Source organism: Grampus griseus (genome assembly GCF_964374135.1).
Source record: "Grampus griseus genome assembly, chromosome: 4".
NCBI classification, from domain to species: Eukaryota; Metazoa; Chordata; class Mammalia; order Artiodactyla; family Delphinidae; genus Grampus; species Grampus griseus.
In genome coordinates, this window is record NC_138997.1 from 98,320,389 (window position 1) to 98,331,524 (window position 11,136).

Sequence of the window (11,136 nt, forward strand, 5' to 3'; positions counted from 1 at the left end):
CAAGGTGTTAGCAGGACTACATCCCTTAGTGGAAACTCTAGGACATAATCAGTTTCCTAGACTTTTTTAGCTTCTAGAAGTCTCCTGCACTCCTTGATTTGTGGTTCCCTTCAGTCTACAAAAGCAGCAGTGGTTGGTGGAGTCTTTCTCATGATGTATCATTCTGACCCTGACTCTTCTGCCTTCTTCTACACTTAAGGGTTCTTGTGATTATATTGGGCCCACCTAGATAAACCAGTATAATCTCCCTCTCCTAGAGTCAGCTGATTAATCACCTTATTTTCTCCTGAAACCTTAATTTCCTTTTGCCATTTAATCTATTGTAAAATAGTCACAGTTTCCATGGGTTAGAATATGAACATTTTCAGAATGTTATTATTCTGCCTATAATACTAATCCCTACTCTATATCCTAAATAATCTATTCTTTTCATTCTACTACCTTCTTTCTCTAAAGGAGAAATAAGGCTTTGCTACAGTAAAAAAATGAATCAGAGTGTCAAAGGATGTGTAAAATATTGATGGGTAGAAAGAATGGAGAAGATTACTAAAATGCAAAAACATTTAGAGAAGTTGCAAGGAAAGGGTCATTGAGTCAGAAATATGCAGAGCATGGAATGGATGAGAGTTTAGAGATCTGAATAAAAGTAATACACAAAGACTTTCGAAGTTGTATTTAATTGAGTAGAGGAAGATTATGTAAGGTTTTAAGAAAATCAGAAAATCACCATTCCACATCACAAGATTATGAAAGAGAACCTTATTCTACTATAGGGACAGGCAAGAGGTATACAATATAAAATAATTTGCTCTTTCGTTTTTCAAATTTGGGAGGGCTAGTAATAATAACTCTAATAATAGCATATGTTTTTTTAAAAAAACTGATCCTATCATGTTTCAACCTCCAATTGTGTCTTCAGGAAGGAAGTGAAATGCTGGTTTCTAGCCTCTCCCTATGATTTAGTCAGGATAGGATAGACCATGCTGCTGTATTGAATATCTATTCTGTATAGAATCCAGTATAGACATTAGTCTTCAAAGAAGACTATTAGAGTCCCCAAGTTACAGATGAGAAAACTGAGACCCAAAGCAGTTGTTAAGTTTGAGGAAACAAAGGTAGTAAATATTGAATCTAAGCTTTCTATCCCAAAGTGTCTGAAACCATGTATTTATATTATAGAGTCAGGGTAAATAATGTGAATTTCCATATGTTTTCTCAATCTCTTGGAGCCTGAAATCTAGATCTATTGTAGAACACGTCAAGCCTAGCTGGAAATACTTAGGCATAGCTGATACCTATGATTTGATTTTTCCTCTTACTTTATTTATTGCCAATATTTAATAATAAATAAACTATATGTTTAAAAATATGGGGATTTTAAAAATGCATAAACAAACCCATTTGTAAAATATCATTTGAAGATTGGTTCTATGAGTCTACAATGTTCCCTTTTGTATTTTGAATTGCAAGAGCATTACCACCATTTCTACAGGTCAATGTGAAATTCCTCCACCTGATCTAAATACAGAAAAGAATAAATTGCATTTTCAGTATCATTAAAATAATTAATTTTCAATGTCACAATCAATCATCATAAACTCAGTACCTTCCTCTTGGGAGAAGAATTATTCTAATTCCTGATGTATCACTTTTGTCATTTTGAAAAGAATGTGCCCACTGATATGGAGAGTTATGAAACAATCTGCATGTTAGAGGTCCATTGTACTCTTTTGAGTCTCTGCTTGAACTTTTGATCCACAAAATAATAGCAATGATGATAATACTTTTAATAGGTATAATTATTATTTTTGTAGTACTTTATTGTTTGTAAAATGTCTTTATATTCAGTGTCTTGTTTAGTTCTGACAATAGTCCTCTGAGTTGGGGAAATGATGATAATCATTTCTATGTTATAGATATAGATGGTCGGGGAGGTTTAGAACATTTTCCAAGGTGAAGCAATTGTAGGTAGAAGAGCTGAGAATCAAACCCGGAGCTCTTAAGGAAGGAAAAAACAGATAACTTGTGTACATATTTTTAGAAATATATAAACAAAGCATGTCATTTCTCCCCACTAGTCTGTTAACAGAGCTGACCAAAATATAATAGCTAATTTGACTGATTCTGATTTCAGTGCTCATAGCTTCTGGACTCATCTGCTCATGTTCAAGTACTCCTGCCCTTTGATGCAAAGGCTAGCTGTATTCGCTTCTATTTCTGCTATAGTAGAAAACTATAGGGTGGATTTCTCATTTAATTTTCAATGAGGCACTGACCTCCTTCTCCTTCCCAATCCCCATTTCATTTAATATCAGTTGTTTCTTCTCACAGATTCAGGTTGCTATTTTAGCATTTCTTTAAGCTCCCCTTTGCCCTTTGGTTCTATTCTGAACCTGTATGTTAGCCAACACTCATCTTCTTGATGTCTTAGTTGAAGTTTGGATAAAACATTTCCCTGATCTGAGAAAGACTGTAATGGGGGTAGGGCAGCAAGGAAGAATGAGAAAGAAAGATAATTTAGTAAGGGTACAAATGGACACACGGTATAAATTTGTTTACTTGAAGAGGAGGGGCCAAAAAAAAAAAACTTGAGAGTCTAACATAACCGAGAAAAGCAAAAGAGCCCAGGATGTGAAGGAAAACAGGATCGGAAGCCTCTGGTAAGTTGCAAGTGTTTTGAGTTTTTGGGTCCATAGATCCAAGTTGACTTGAGGAGAGAAAGAGATTTAAAATTTGTGAAGGAATATGAAATACATGCATTAGTAATAACTACGCTCAGCAGTGTTCCCCTGGGTCAGCTTGTGAACTCAGCACTTCCATCCCTCCTTGAGCAGCTTGCAAATCAGAAAATGTTTGGGTGAAGTCAGAAGGTTAGAGCTCTTCTGGACAGAAGTCACCTTGTTCAAACTGACAGTAGAATCAGATACAATTATTTTACTAATTTAACAAAAAATGTAAATAAGATGTTTGCTCAAGTTGTAGCTGAATCCAGTGCTCAAAAACTCTTGTGAGGAACCTGTTGGTCTCTATCTTTTGGGACTGCTTTTCTCTGTGTTGGCTTCTTTCTCAGGAAGGAAATTCCATCTTAGTGAGCACTCCTGGTTTATTTTCCATTCTATCTAGCAATCCCAGTATAAAAAGAGATCCTCTTTCCTTGCAGTTCTGACAAAAAGCCATAGGATCAAGGTTCGTTAACTTGGAGTAGGTCACAATCCATTCATGAACGAATCACTGATTGGGATTGGCCTGGGTCTAGAACATGTGCTCACACCTGGAGCCAGGGTGTGAAGCCAAGCCATGGACTTAAAGTGGGGAGAAATAATTCTCCAAAGTACACTTCAGTACTATTATTAGAAGAAGTGGCAATGGATGTTGAACAGACACAAAACAATGCATATGCTCCACAGATAACTAGATACAATAGTTATTGAGTGCTTACTATGTACTAGCTATTTGTAATTGCTTTACATAAAATAATTCAGCTAATCTTTAGAACAACCTTATATGAAAGAACTATTATTATGTTTTATGGGGCACAGAGCAGTTAAGTAACTTTCTTCCAAGTCACAAATGGAATACTGCCTTGCTCACATATTCTGAGCATCTGAGCATGATTGTGTCCCAGCAAGATGAGACCAGAAAGACTTACCAGGTGAGAATGCAAATCTGTTATTCAGGGACACACCAGGCTGGCTGTTGAGCAGCCAGAGGGCAGCTCAGGAATGAAGAGCGAGAATAACACTGTAGGTAAGAAAAGCAGATATATGAAAGCTGACTAGCATAAAGAGAGCAAGACCTCAGGTAAAACACCTTTTGAAGATAGGGTGCAAATGAGGATGAACAAAAAGTCTCCTCCTCTCCCCAGAAGGTCGTCATATTTAGGCTGGAACAATGAAGATAGCCACTGAGTCCACACCCTTTATCATGGCTCACCCTCATCCCATAGCACTCCCCTCATTCCTTATGCAATGGAACTTCTTTCTGTTCCTCCACTCAAAGTTCTTCCTTGCTTCCTGACTTTCATGTAGACTGTGTGTGCCCTGAGCTTCTTTCCCTAGCAAGCTTCTACCCATTCTTCAGATATCAGTCGCAATGTCTCTGGGAGACCCTAAATAAGTCCCCTTTCTCTAAGCTCCCAAGCCGCTGGTATTTTCCCATCAAAGCACTAATCACATGTTACTATAAAAACTTGGTTAATGTTTGCCCTTGCTGATATACAAAAAGTCCTCTGAGAAGTGTTTTCCAGCATCTAGCTGCAAGACCATAGGTTTTATTTCTAGAATTTTATATTAAACTCCCTTTCCCTTCTATTTACAATTTATTTTTTTTATTTGTGGCTAAACAAGTAACAAATAATCCGTCTTCCCCCTGCACACGCCCATACACACACACACACACACACACACACACACACACACACACACACATATCTCACCCCAAACAGTGTTTTTCAGTTAAAAAGAAACAGTAGTTTAGGCTTAAGGTAAGTGGAGCCTTTTTTCTCCTTCCTGTTGATTTTCCCCTTAGTTTGGAGGGTGTGACTTTATGACAACAGTCCTAGCAAAGGTCCTCCACAACTGCATAAAGCAGAATGGGCTAATTAACTAATACTCAGACTAAGTAAATGCTTATGGGAAGAACTGAGTAGTGGCAAAAATAAACAAAAGGAAACAGTAATATTTTTAAAAGCTTTCCAGCTCTAAAGATCTTAATCTGGTCCTGTCCACCAAAGACAGACAAAAAAGGGCAAGGCAGATGGAAAGAAACTACCAACTCGTGTGATTCAGAATGCTGTTCTGTTCTTGAAAATTATTCACTTTTTTTTTTCCTGATCAACTTCTTCACTGAGGGAGCTTTATCATGGAGCACAGTAATTGCATAGAAAACCATTTATAACTTTGATTTATAGCTAGGCAAGGACCCAGAATCCCCCAATACAGAGCTGCTATAACATTTGGAGAACGTGGTGTGGCTTGAGGAACACATAGTGAAAGCCCACCAGGAACATCTCCCCAGTCAAAAGAATGGTTAGGTTATTTAGCTTGCTGCAGAGAGAAATGGTTTACCCAAGGGGAACCTAGGTGGGAAGAGTGAATCAGGAGTAGCTTACTATAGGATTTGTGTTTGTGTTAGAGGATTCTAAGCAGGAACCAGTTTGGGTTCCGATGTTATCAAAAAGTGAGGGCAGGGACTTCCCCAGTGGTCCAGTGGTTAAGAGTCCGCCTTCCAATGCAGGGGGCATGGGTTCAGTCCCTGGTCAAGGAACTAAGATCCCACGTGCTGTGCAGTGCGGCAAAAAATTTAAAACATAAATAAATAAAATATAGTAAATAGCAATTAAAAAACAAAATTTAAAATGTGAGGGCAGGGCTTCCCTGGTGGCGCAGTGGCTGGGAGTCCGCCTGCCGATGCAGGGGACATGGGTTCATGCCCCGGTCCGGGAAGATCCCACGTGCCGCGGCCGTGAGCCGTGGTCACTGAGCCTGCGCGTCCGGAGCCTGTGCTCCGCAACGGGAGAGGCCACAACAGTGAGAAGCCCGTGTACCGCAAAAAAACAAACAAACCAACCAAAAAAAAAAATGTGAGGGCAACTAGATATTATAATCAATTTAAATTTGGAGGCAAGTAGAATAGTGTTAGAATTGCCACAGTAAAGACACAGCAATCACTCAAAGAAAGGTGGTGTATATCAGGAGATGAGGATGGTTAGTCATTTCTTTGGTCATGAGGGTCTTGTCTACATCTATCCAAACATGGGCAGAGTGGCCTAAGTGTTGTCCTTGTTTGAGCATTATTTATATTCTATTGGGAATACTGCACTCTGATTGTTAACAGGGTTGTTTTCCACTTTCTCACTGGTTTAAATTAGAAGACAAAAGGGAAGTTCTTTCTTTCTTGTTTTCTGTCTTCTCTCTGACCTCAGGGTACAATCTTCCTATGGTAATGTGATAAGAACATACTCACCAGTACCAGAGGGAAAGGAGTAAGGTGGAGCAAACCCAAGTGAAGCATTACCCTTGACAGACCACTAAGCCCTGAGCATGCCTCAGGAGAAAGCAGAGGGAAGATGTGGTTCTTCCTTTCTTACAGAAATGAACCTAGGCCTCTCACTGATCTATGACCACAAAGGTGAAGAGTGGAGGAAATCTCACTGCTCTACTACCTTTAAGACACAGAAACTCAGCCCACTTATTCAATATGTTCCCACAAATGTCTCTGGTTTAGATCAACCAGTTCGGCAATACTGTCTCCCTTAACAAGACTTGGTAAGAAAGTAGATACAGATCCAGTTCAGAAACAGGGAAAAGCATCTTTCAATACTACTTTAAGACAGAAGAGTATCATGTATAAAGCCATGGGCTTTGGAGCCAGAAAATGTAGAATCGCTAGCTAATCCCATCATTACCTTTCACGTCATGTTAGACAAGTCAATAAGACTCAGTTCTGAAAGCCTTATTCTGAAAGTCTGTTCAATGAGGTTGTTGTAAAGATTAAATTAAGTAATATATAAGGGTTTTTGCATAGTCCTTGACACACATTGTACATGCAGTAAAAGGTAGCTGAGTTATGGAAGAGACCACTAGGTTGACATACTCCAGAAAAAACAATGCTGGAATAAAAGGAGAAATTTCTTGATAGTGATGACCTATCTTGCCAAAAGGTTTCTTTATTCTGTCTGAGATTGTAGTCAGTTCTTCAGGTGATGACTTAATATGCAAAAATTAGAGAAGTACAGATAGTACTATCTGCCTATCTAAATAGTAGTAAGATTGAGGTAATTAATTCATATATCCCTCCATTCTTTCATTTACCATGTATATTTTGAAAGCCTTCTATCTCTCAAACAATATGAGGAAAACTGGGGATTAAAAATGAAAAGATGGGGCTTCCCTGGTGGCGCGGTGGTTGAGGGTCCGCCTGCCGATGCAGGGGACACGGGTTTGTGCCCCGGTCCGGGAAGATCCCACATGCCGCGGAGCGGCTGGGCCCGTGAGCCATGGGCGCTGAGCCTGCGTGTCCAGAGCCTGTGAGACAGGAGAGGCCACAACGGTGAGAGGCCTGCATACCACACAAAAAAAAAAAAAAGAAAGAAAAGATGGTCCTTGTCATTATGAAACTCTCAGCTATTTTTGAAATTGATATTTCATATTGATAATATAAATCCTAAAGTTCTGTTATTAATTTAAATTGCCTAAATTGCAGATGTAGGAAGTGTCAGATGTTGTCTGTAGCACAGTCAGGAGGTGTGGTGAAGTGACAAAGTTGGCACTGGACAAGAGCAGTGGACAAGGACTCTGAACTTCTATTCCTTCATTTTCAGAATAAGAAAAGTGGAAAAGATGGATGAGAAAGTGTTTTCTGGATAAAGGATCAGATGCTTTATTATCTATGTTGTGAACAGAGCTAAGAGAAATTTGGGGCTGGCAATTTTAAGAAGGGAAAGGTCCATTCTTGTTGCATTGAAGTGTATTTGGGTCTTGCTTAGCAATAGGTGGCTGAATTCATTGACCTCTAAATATCTTGGGCAGCTTGAAGTCATAAGGAACACTGAATTATTGGAAATTCATTTTGCTATAATTCTAAAAATGAATCATCTTCAGGGGTCAGTGTTTCTGATTTTAATCAGAACACACTCTTGCCATTTGTTTTCTCAAACAGAGGTTTTTACTTTTGTTTCTCTAATCAAAATATAACACCTTGACAGTCCAAGTAGAATAATGCTTTGCAAGGCAGTCTTTTTTTACTTTTGGTAGCATCTGGTAGGGAGCCAGTACAGCAGTTTGCACTTAGTAACAATGCCACAGACTCAGAGTTAGAGACACAACACCAATCCTCTCTCCATCATGAACTTATGGAATGGATTTGGTCATGTCACTTAACCCCTCTGCCTGACTTTCCTAAAAAAATAAAGGAAGAAGTTGGAATAGCAATATTTTCTCATAAGGAAATTGTGAAAATTGATAGGTTTGTGTGTTCTTGATATGCAGGTTACTTTCATTAGTTAGAAAAAGATATTTAATTTAATAATAGGCCAAGTATTTTGGAACACTGTGTTATCAACAATTCTTCTGGGTAAAAGAATATTTACAAGCTTTGGACTACACACGGTCGTTGGGAGATTTAAATCAATAGAGCATTTAAATGTTATTGATTTCATTTCAAATTTAAGGGTGACCTGTATATAAAATACACTGAAACTGAGCTGAAAATATATAATCTTATATTGTTTAATGACATTCAGAATGGGGTTGATTTAGAGATATTTTTTAGAGGAAAAAACATAAATCTTGTACTTTATCTCTTTCAAATGTTTAACAAATACATATTTATTAAATTATCAAAATAATATTAACAACAGCTACCACTTACTAAGTGCCTACTTTACAGCAGAAGTTGTGCCCATATTTTCTTACTTCTCACAATAACCCTATAATATAGGTATGATATTTTTTAGTTCCCTTTCATAGATAATATCAGGTGCCTGGTAAATGATGGATTTGGGCTTTGAAACCAAGTGTAGCAGATCTAAACGTTTCTGCAGTGTTCATGATAACATATTTATTCATAATTTATCTGAGGAGGCAGAAAAAGATCAGGCTTGCCTTGAAAGAACTTCAGCCTTCCAATTGATGAATCAAGTCCCCCACAGAAATGCATGTTCTTGTTAGTCCTCTTTCCTCGAATCTGAGAAGACCCCTACCATTAGCCTGTGACTAAGAAAACACAACAGAATTGGGTTGGGTGACTTCTGAGACCAGCTTAGGAGAAGGCTTGCAGCGTCAAAAGGGCTTTATGGAATGGTTCCTCTGAGGGTTCCTCAGCCTGATCATTCTCTTTCTTGCTGGCCAGTCTTGCCCCTAACAGGTTCAATGCCAAGTTTCTCCTAAGATAATCATAACCTAGGTTGATGTCCATGAAGATGATTGAGAGGAGAACATAAGCAAATGGAAGAATCTTATGCTGTCGTGTTCTGGGTTCCTTTCTTTTTTCAGTGGGAGTGTGTTTGATGCCCAGTGTCAGGCCCTGGTGATGTAAGGACGAATGAGACAAGGTTCCTCACCACTAGATACTCACTGAACAGAGGGAGACAGAGATCCATTGACAAACTATTTTGAATAGAGATGGCGAAGGTTTCGAGAAACTTTTCAGGCAGAAAGTGCAGCAGGTGTGGTAACTCCTAGCTAAAAGAGTTTTGGTCCTTGGTAAAACAGGTAAATCATGTGTCCAGACCCAGAGCTGAGCAAGAGACCGGGGAAAATAAGAGTAGATGAAGGTGGGAGTCAAGCAGAAGACTATGGAGGGCCTTTTATGAGAAAAGGAGAAGGAAAAACAAAAGCAACAAGATAAAGGGGTGCAAGCCAGTCTTTTATGAGGAAAGTTTTGCTAAAGTCCAGAAACTTTCTGGGTTTGAAGAGTCCACACACTTTTCTCAATCCTAAAATATTAAATTTAATTTCCTATGAGACAGTAAGTTGTTAACCATTATTCTTTTGCCATTGGTTCTAATAAGGAAACAGCGGGCAGTTAAATTAACTCAAATTTTAAAAATTATTCAGAGTACAATATCGTAGGCACTGGGCAAAGAGGTGAGCAAATTAACATAATCTTCACATTCATGGAGCTGAGAAATCAAAACAAAGGCAATACTATGAAATAGTGGGAGAATTTGGGAAAACCCTTATGAGTTAAGATCATTTCTATACCTGGTAACCTCTAAAATAATATTAACATTGGAGCTTAGCATTTCTCTAAGCTGTTTACACTATCAATTTATTTAATTTTAACAATGTATATGTAATTTAGGTATTGTTATATAATATGTATCTGTGCCTATTTTAAAGATGAAGAAATTGAAGTACAAGGAAGATAAGTAACTTGCTCAGTGTTTCACAACTGATAACTAGCTGGTGGAAAATAAATTTGAAACCAGGCAATTGGGTTCTAATATCTTCCCTTAGTCACTGCAGTATACTACTTTGTGTTGTTTATGGTAGGGGTTTTCAAATTGCAAATTTCCCACTGCACATTCTTCCAGTGCCCTACCAGAAATGACATGGGTTTATGGTGGGGCTCAGGAAACACAATTTAAACAGACACTCCAAGTGATAGTGAAGAGGGCTGTCCTGGGATTATACTTGAAGAAACACTCTGCTAAAGCATAGAATGGCCACTTGTGGGAATGCAAAGCTACTGTGATGAGTTTTAGTGACACTTATTGCTGTTGCAGGGAGAATCACATGTATATATATAAGTGCTGAACCTGGGGTCCTACAAAGTCCCTGGACTCCTCCCAACTCTTCAAAAAGCATATACACACACACACACGCATACATAAACTTCCAGAAAGCAAAGGAATGCATCAAGACTTGACCTGCCACTTCAGGAAGGAAGTTCTTTATTCTTCCTTTATGTCAATTATAAGAAGTGAAATGTGGCCAATTCTTGCCTATCCCAGGCTGCTGGTTAAAAATCTTCTAAATTAACTCCACTCTATTAAAATCCTAGTTTTATTTTTAATTGTATATTTCCAATTCCAAGACCAGTTATTTTAAGAGCACAATTGAGACATGTATACTTTGCAATATTACAACTGTTCTGTGAAAAATAATTTATAAATATGGGTTGCCAGCAGAAAATGATGAAACCAGGTTGTTGCAGAAATTTTCACACAAAGTAACTCCCCAAGTGCAATATTTTCTATAAATGTATCACAAACCTGTGTATATGTTAATCAGGGTGACATCTTATTTGATACCTATGGTAACCTTTTCCATTTTGGCACTTTCCTTCTGATCTTGTCAGTCTGTAGCCTGTATAATTTGCTATGCGGCACAGCAATCACTCCCTTGGAGAATAGTGATGGTGCATACAGATGAATTCTTTTGGCAAAATATCATATCAACTTCCCTTATGGCAAAGGATATGAATCCTACTCATATCATAAAGTGGTTTCTTTTCTGAATACTACCTATAGAAACCAATGCCCAGAGGTAGTCAGTGACTGAAGATAAAGTGGGTAAAAGGCATTTCTAGAAGGTTGTTAAACCCAATGTAAGGGTTATATGCAAACCTCTTTCAGAAATTTAGTTAAATTGCAAAGGATTTACTTCTCTCTCTCTCTCCTTCTCTCTCTCT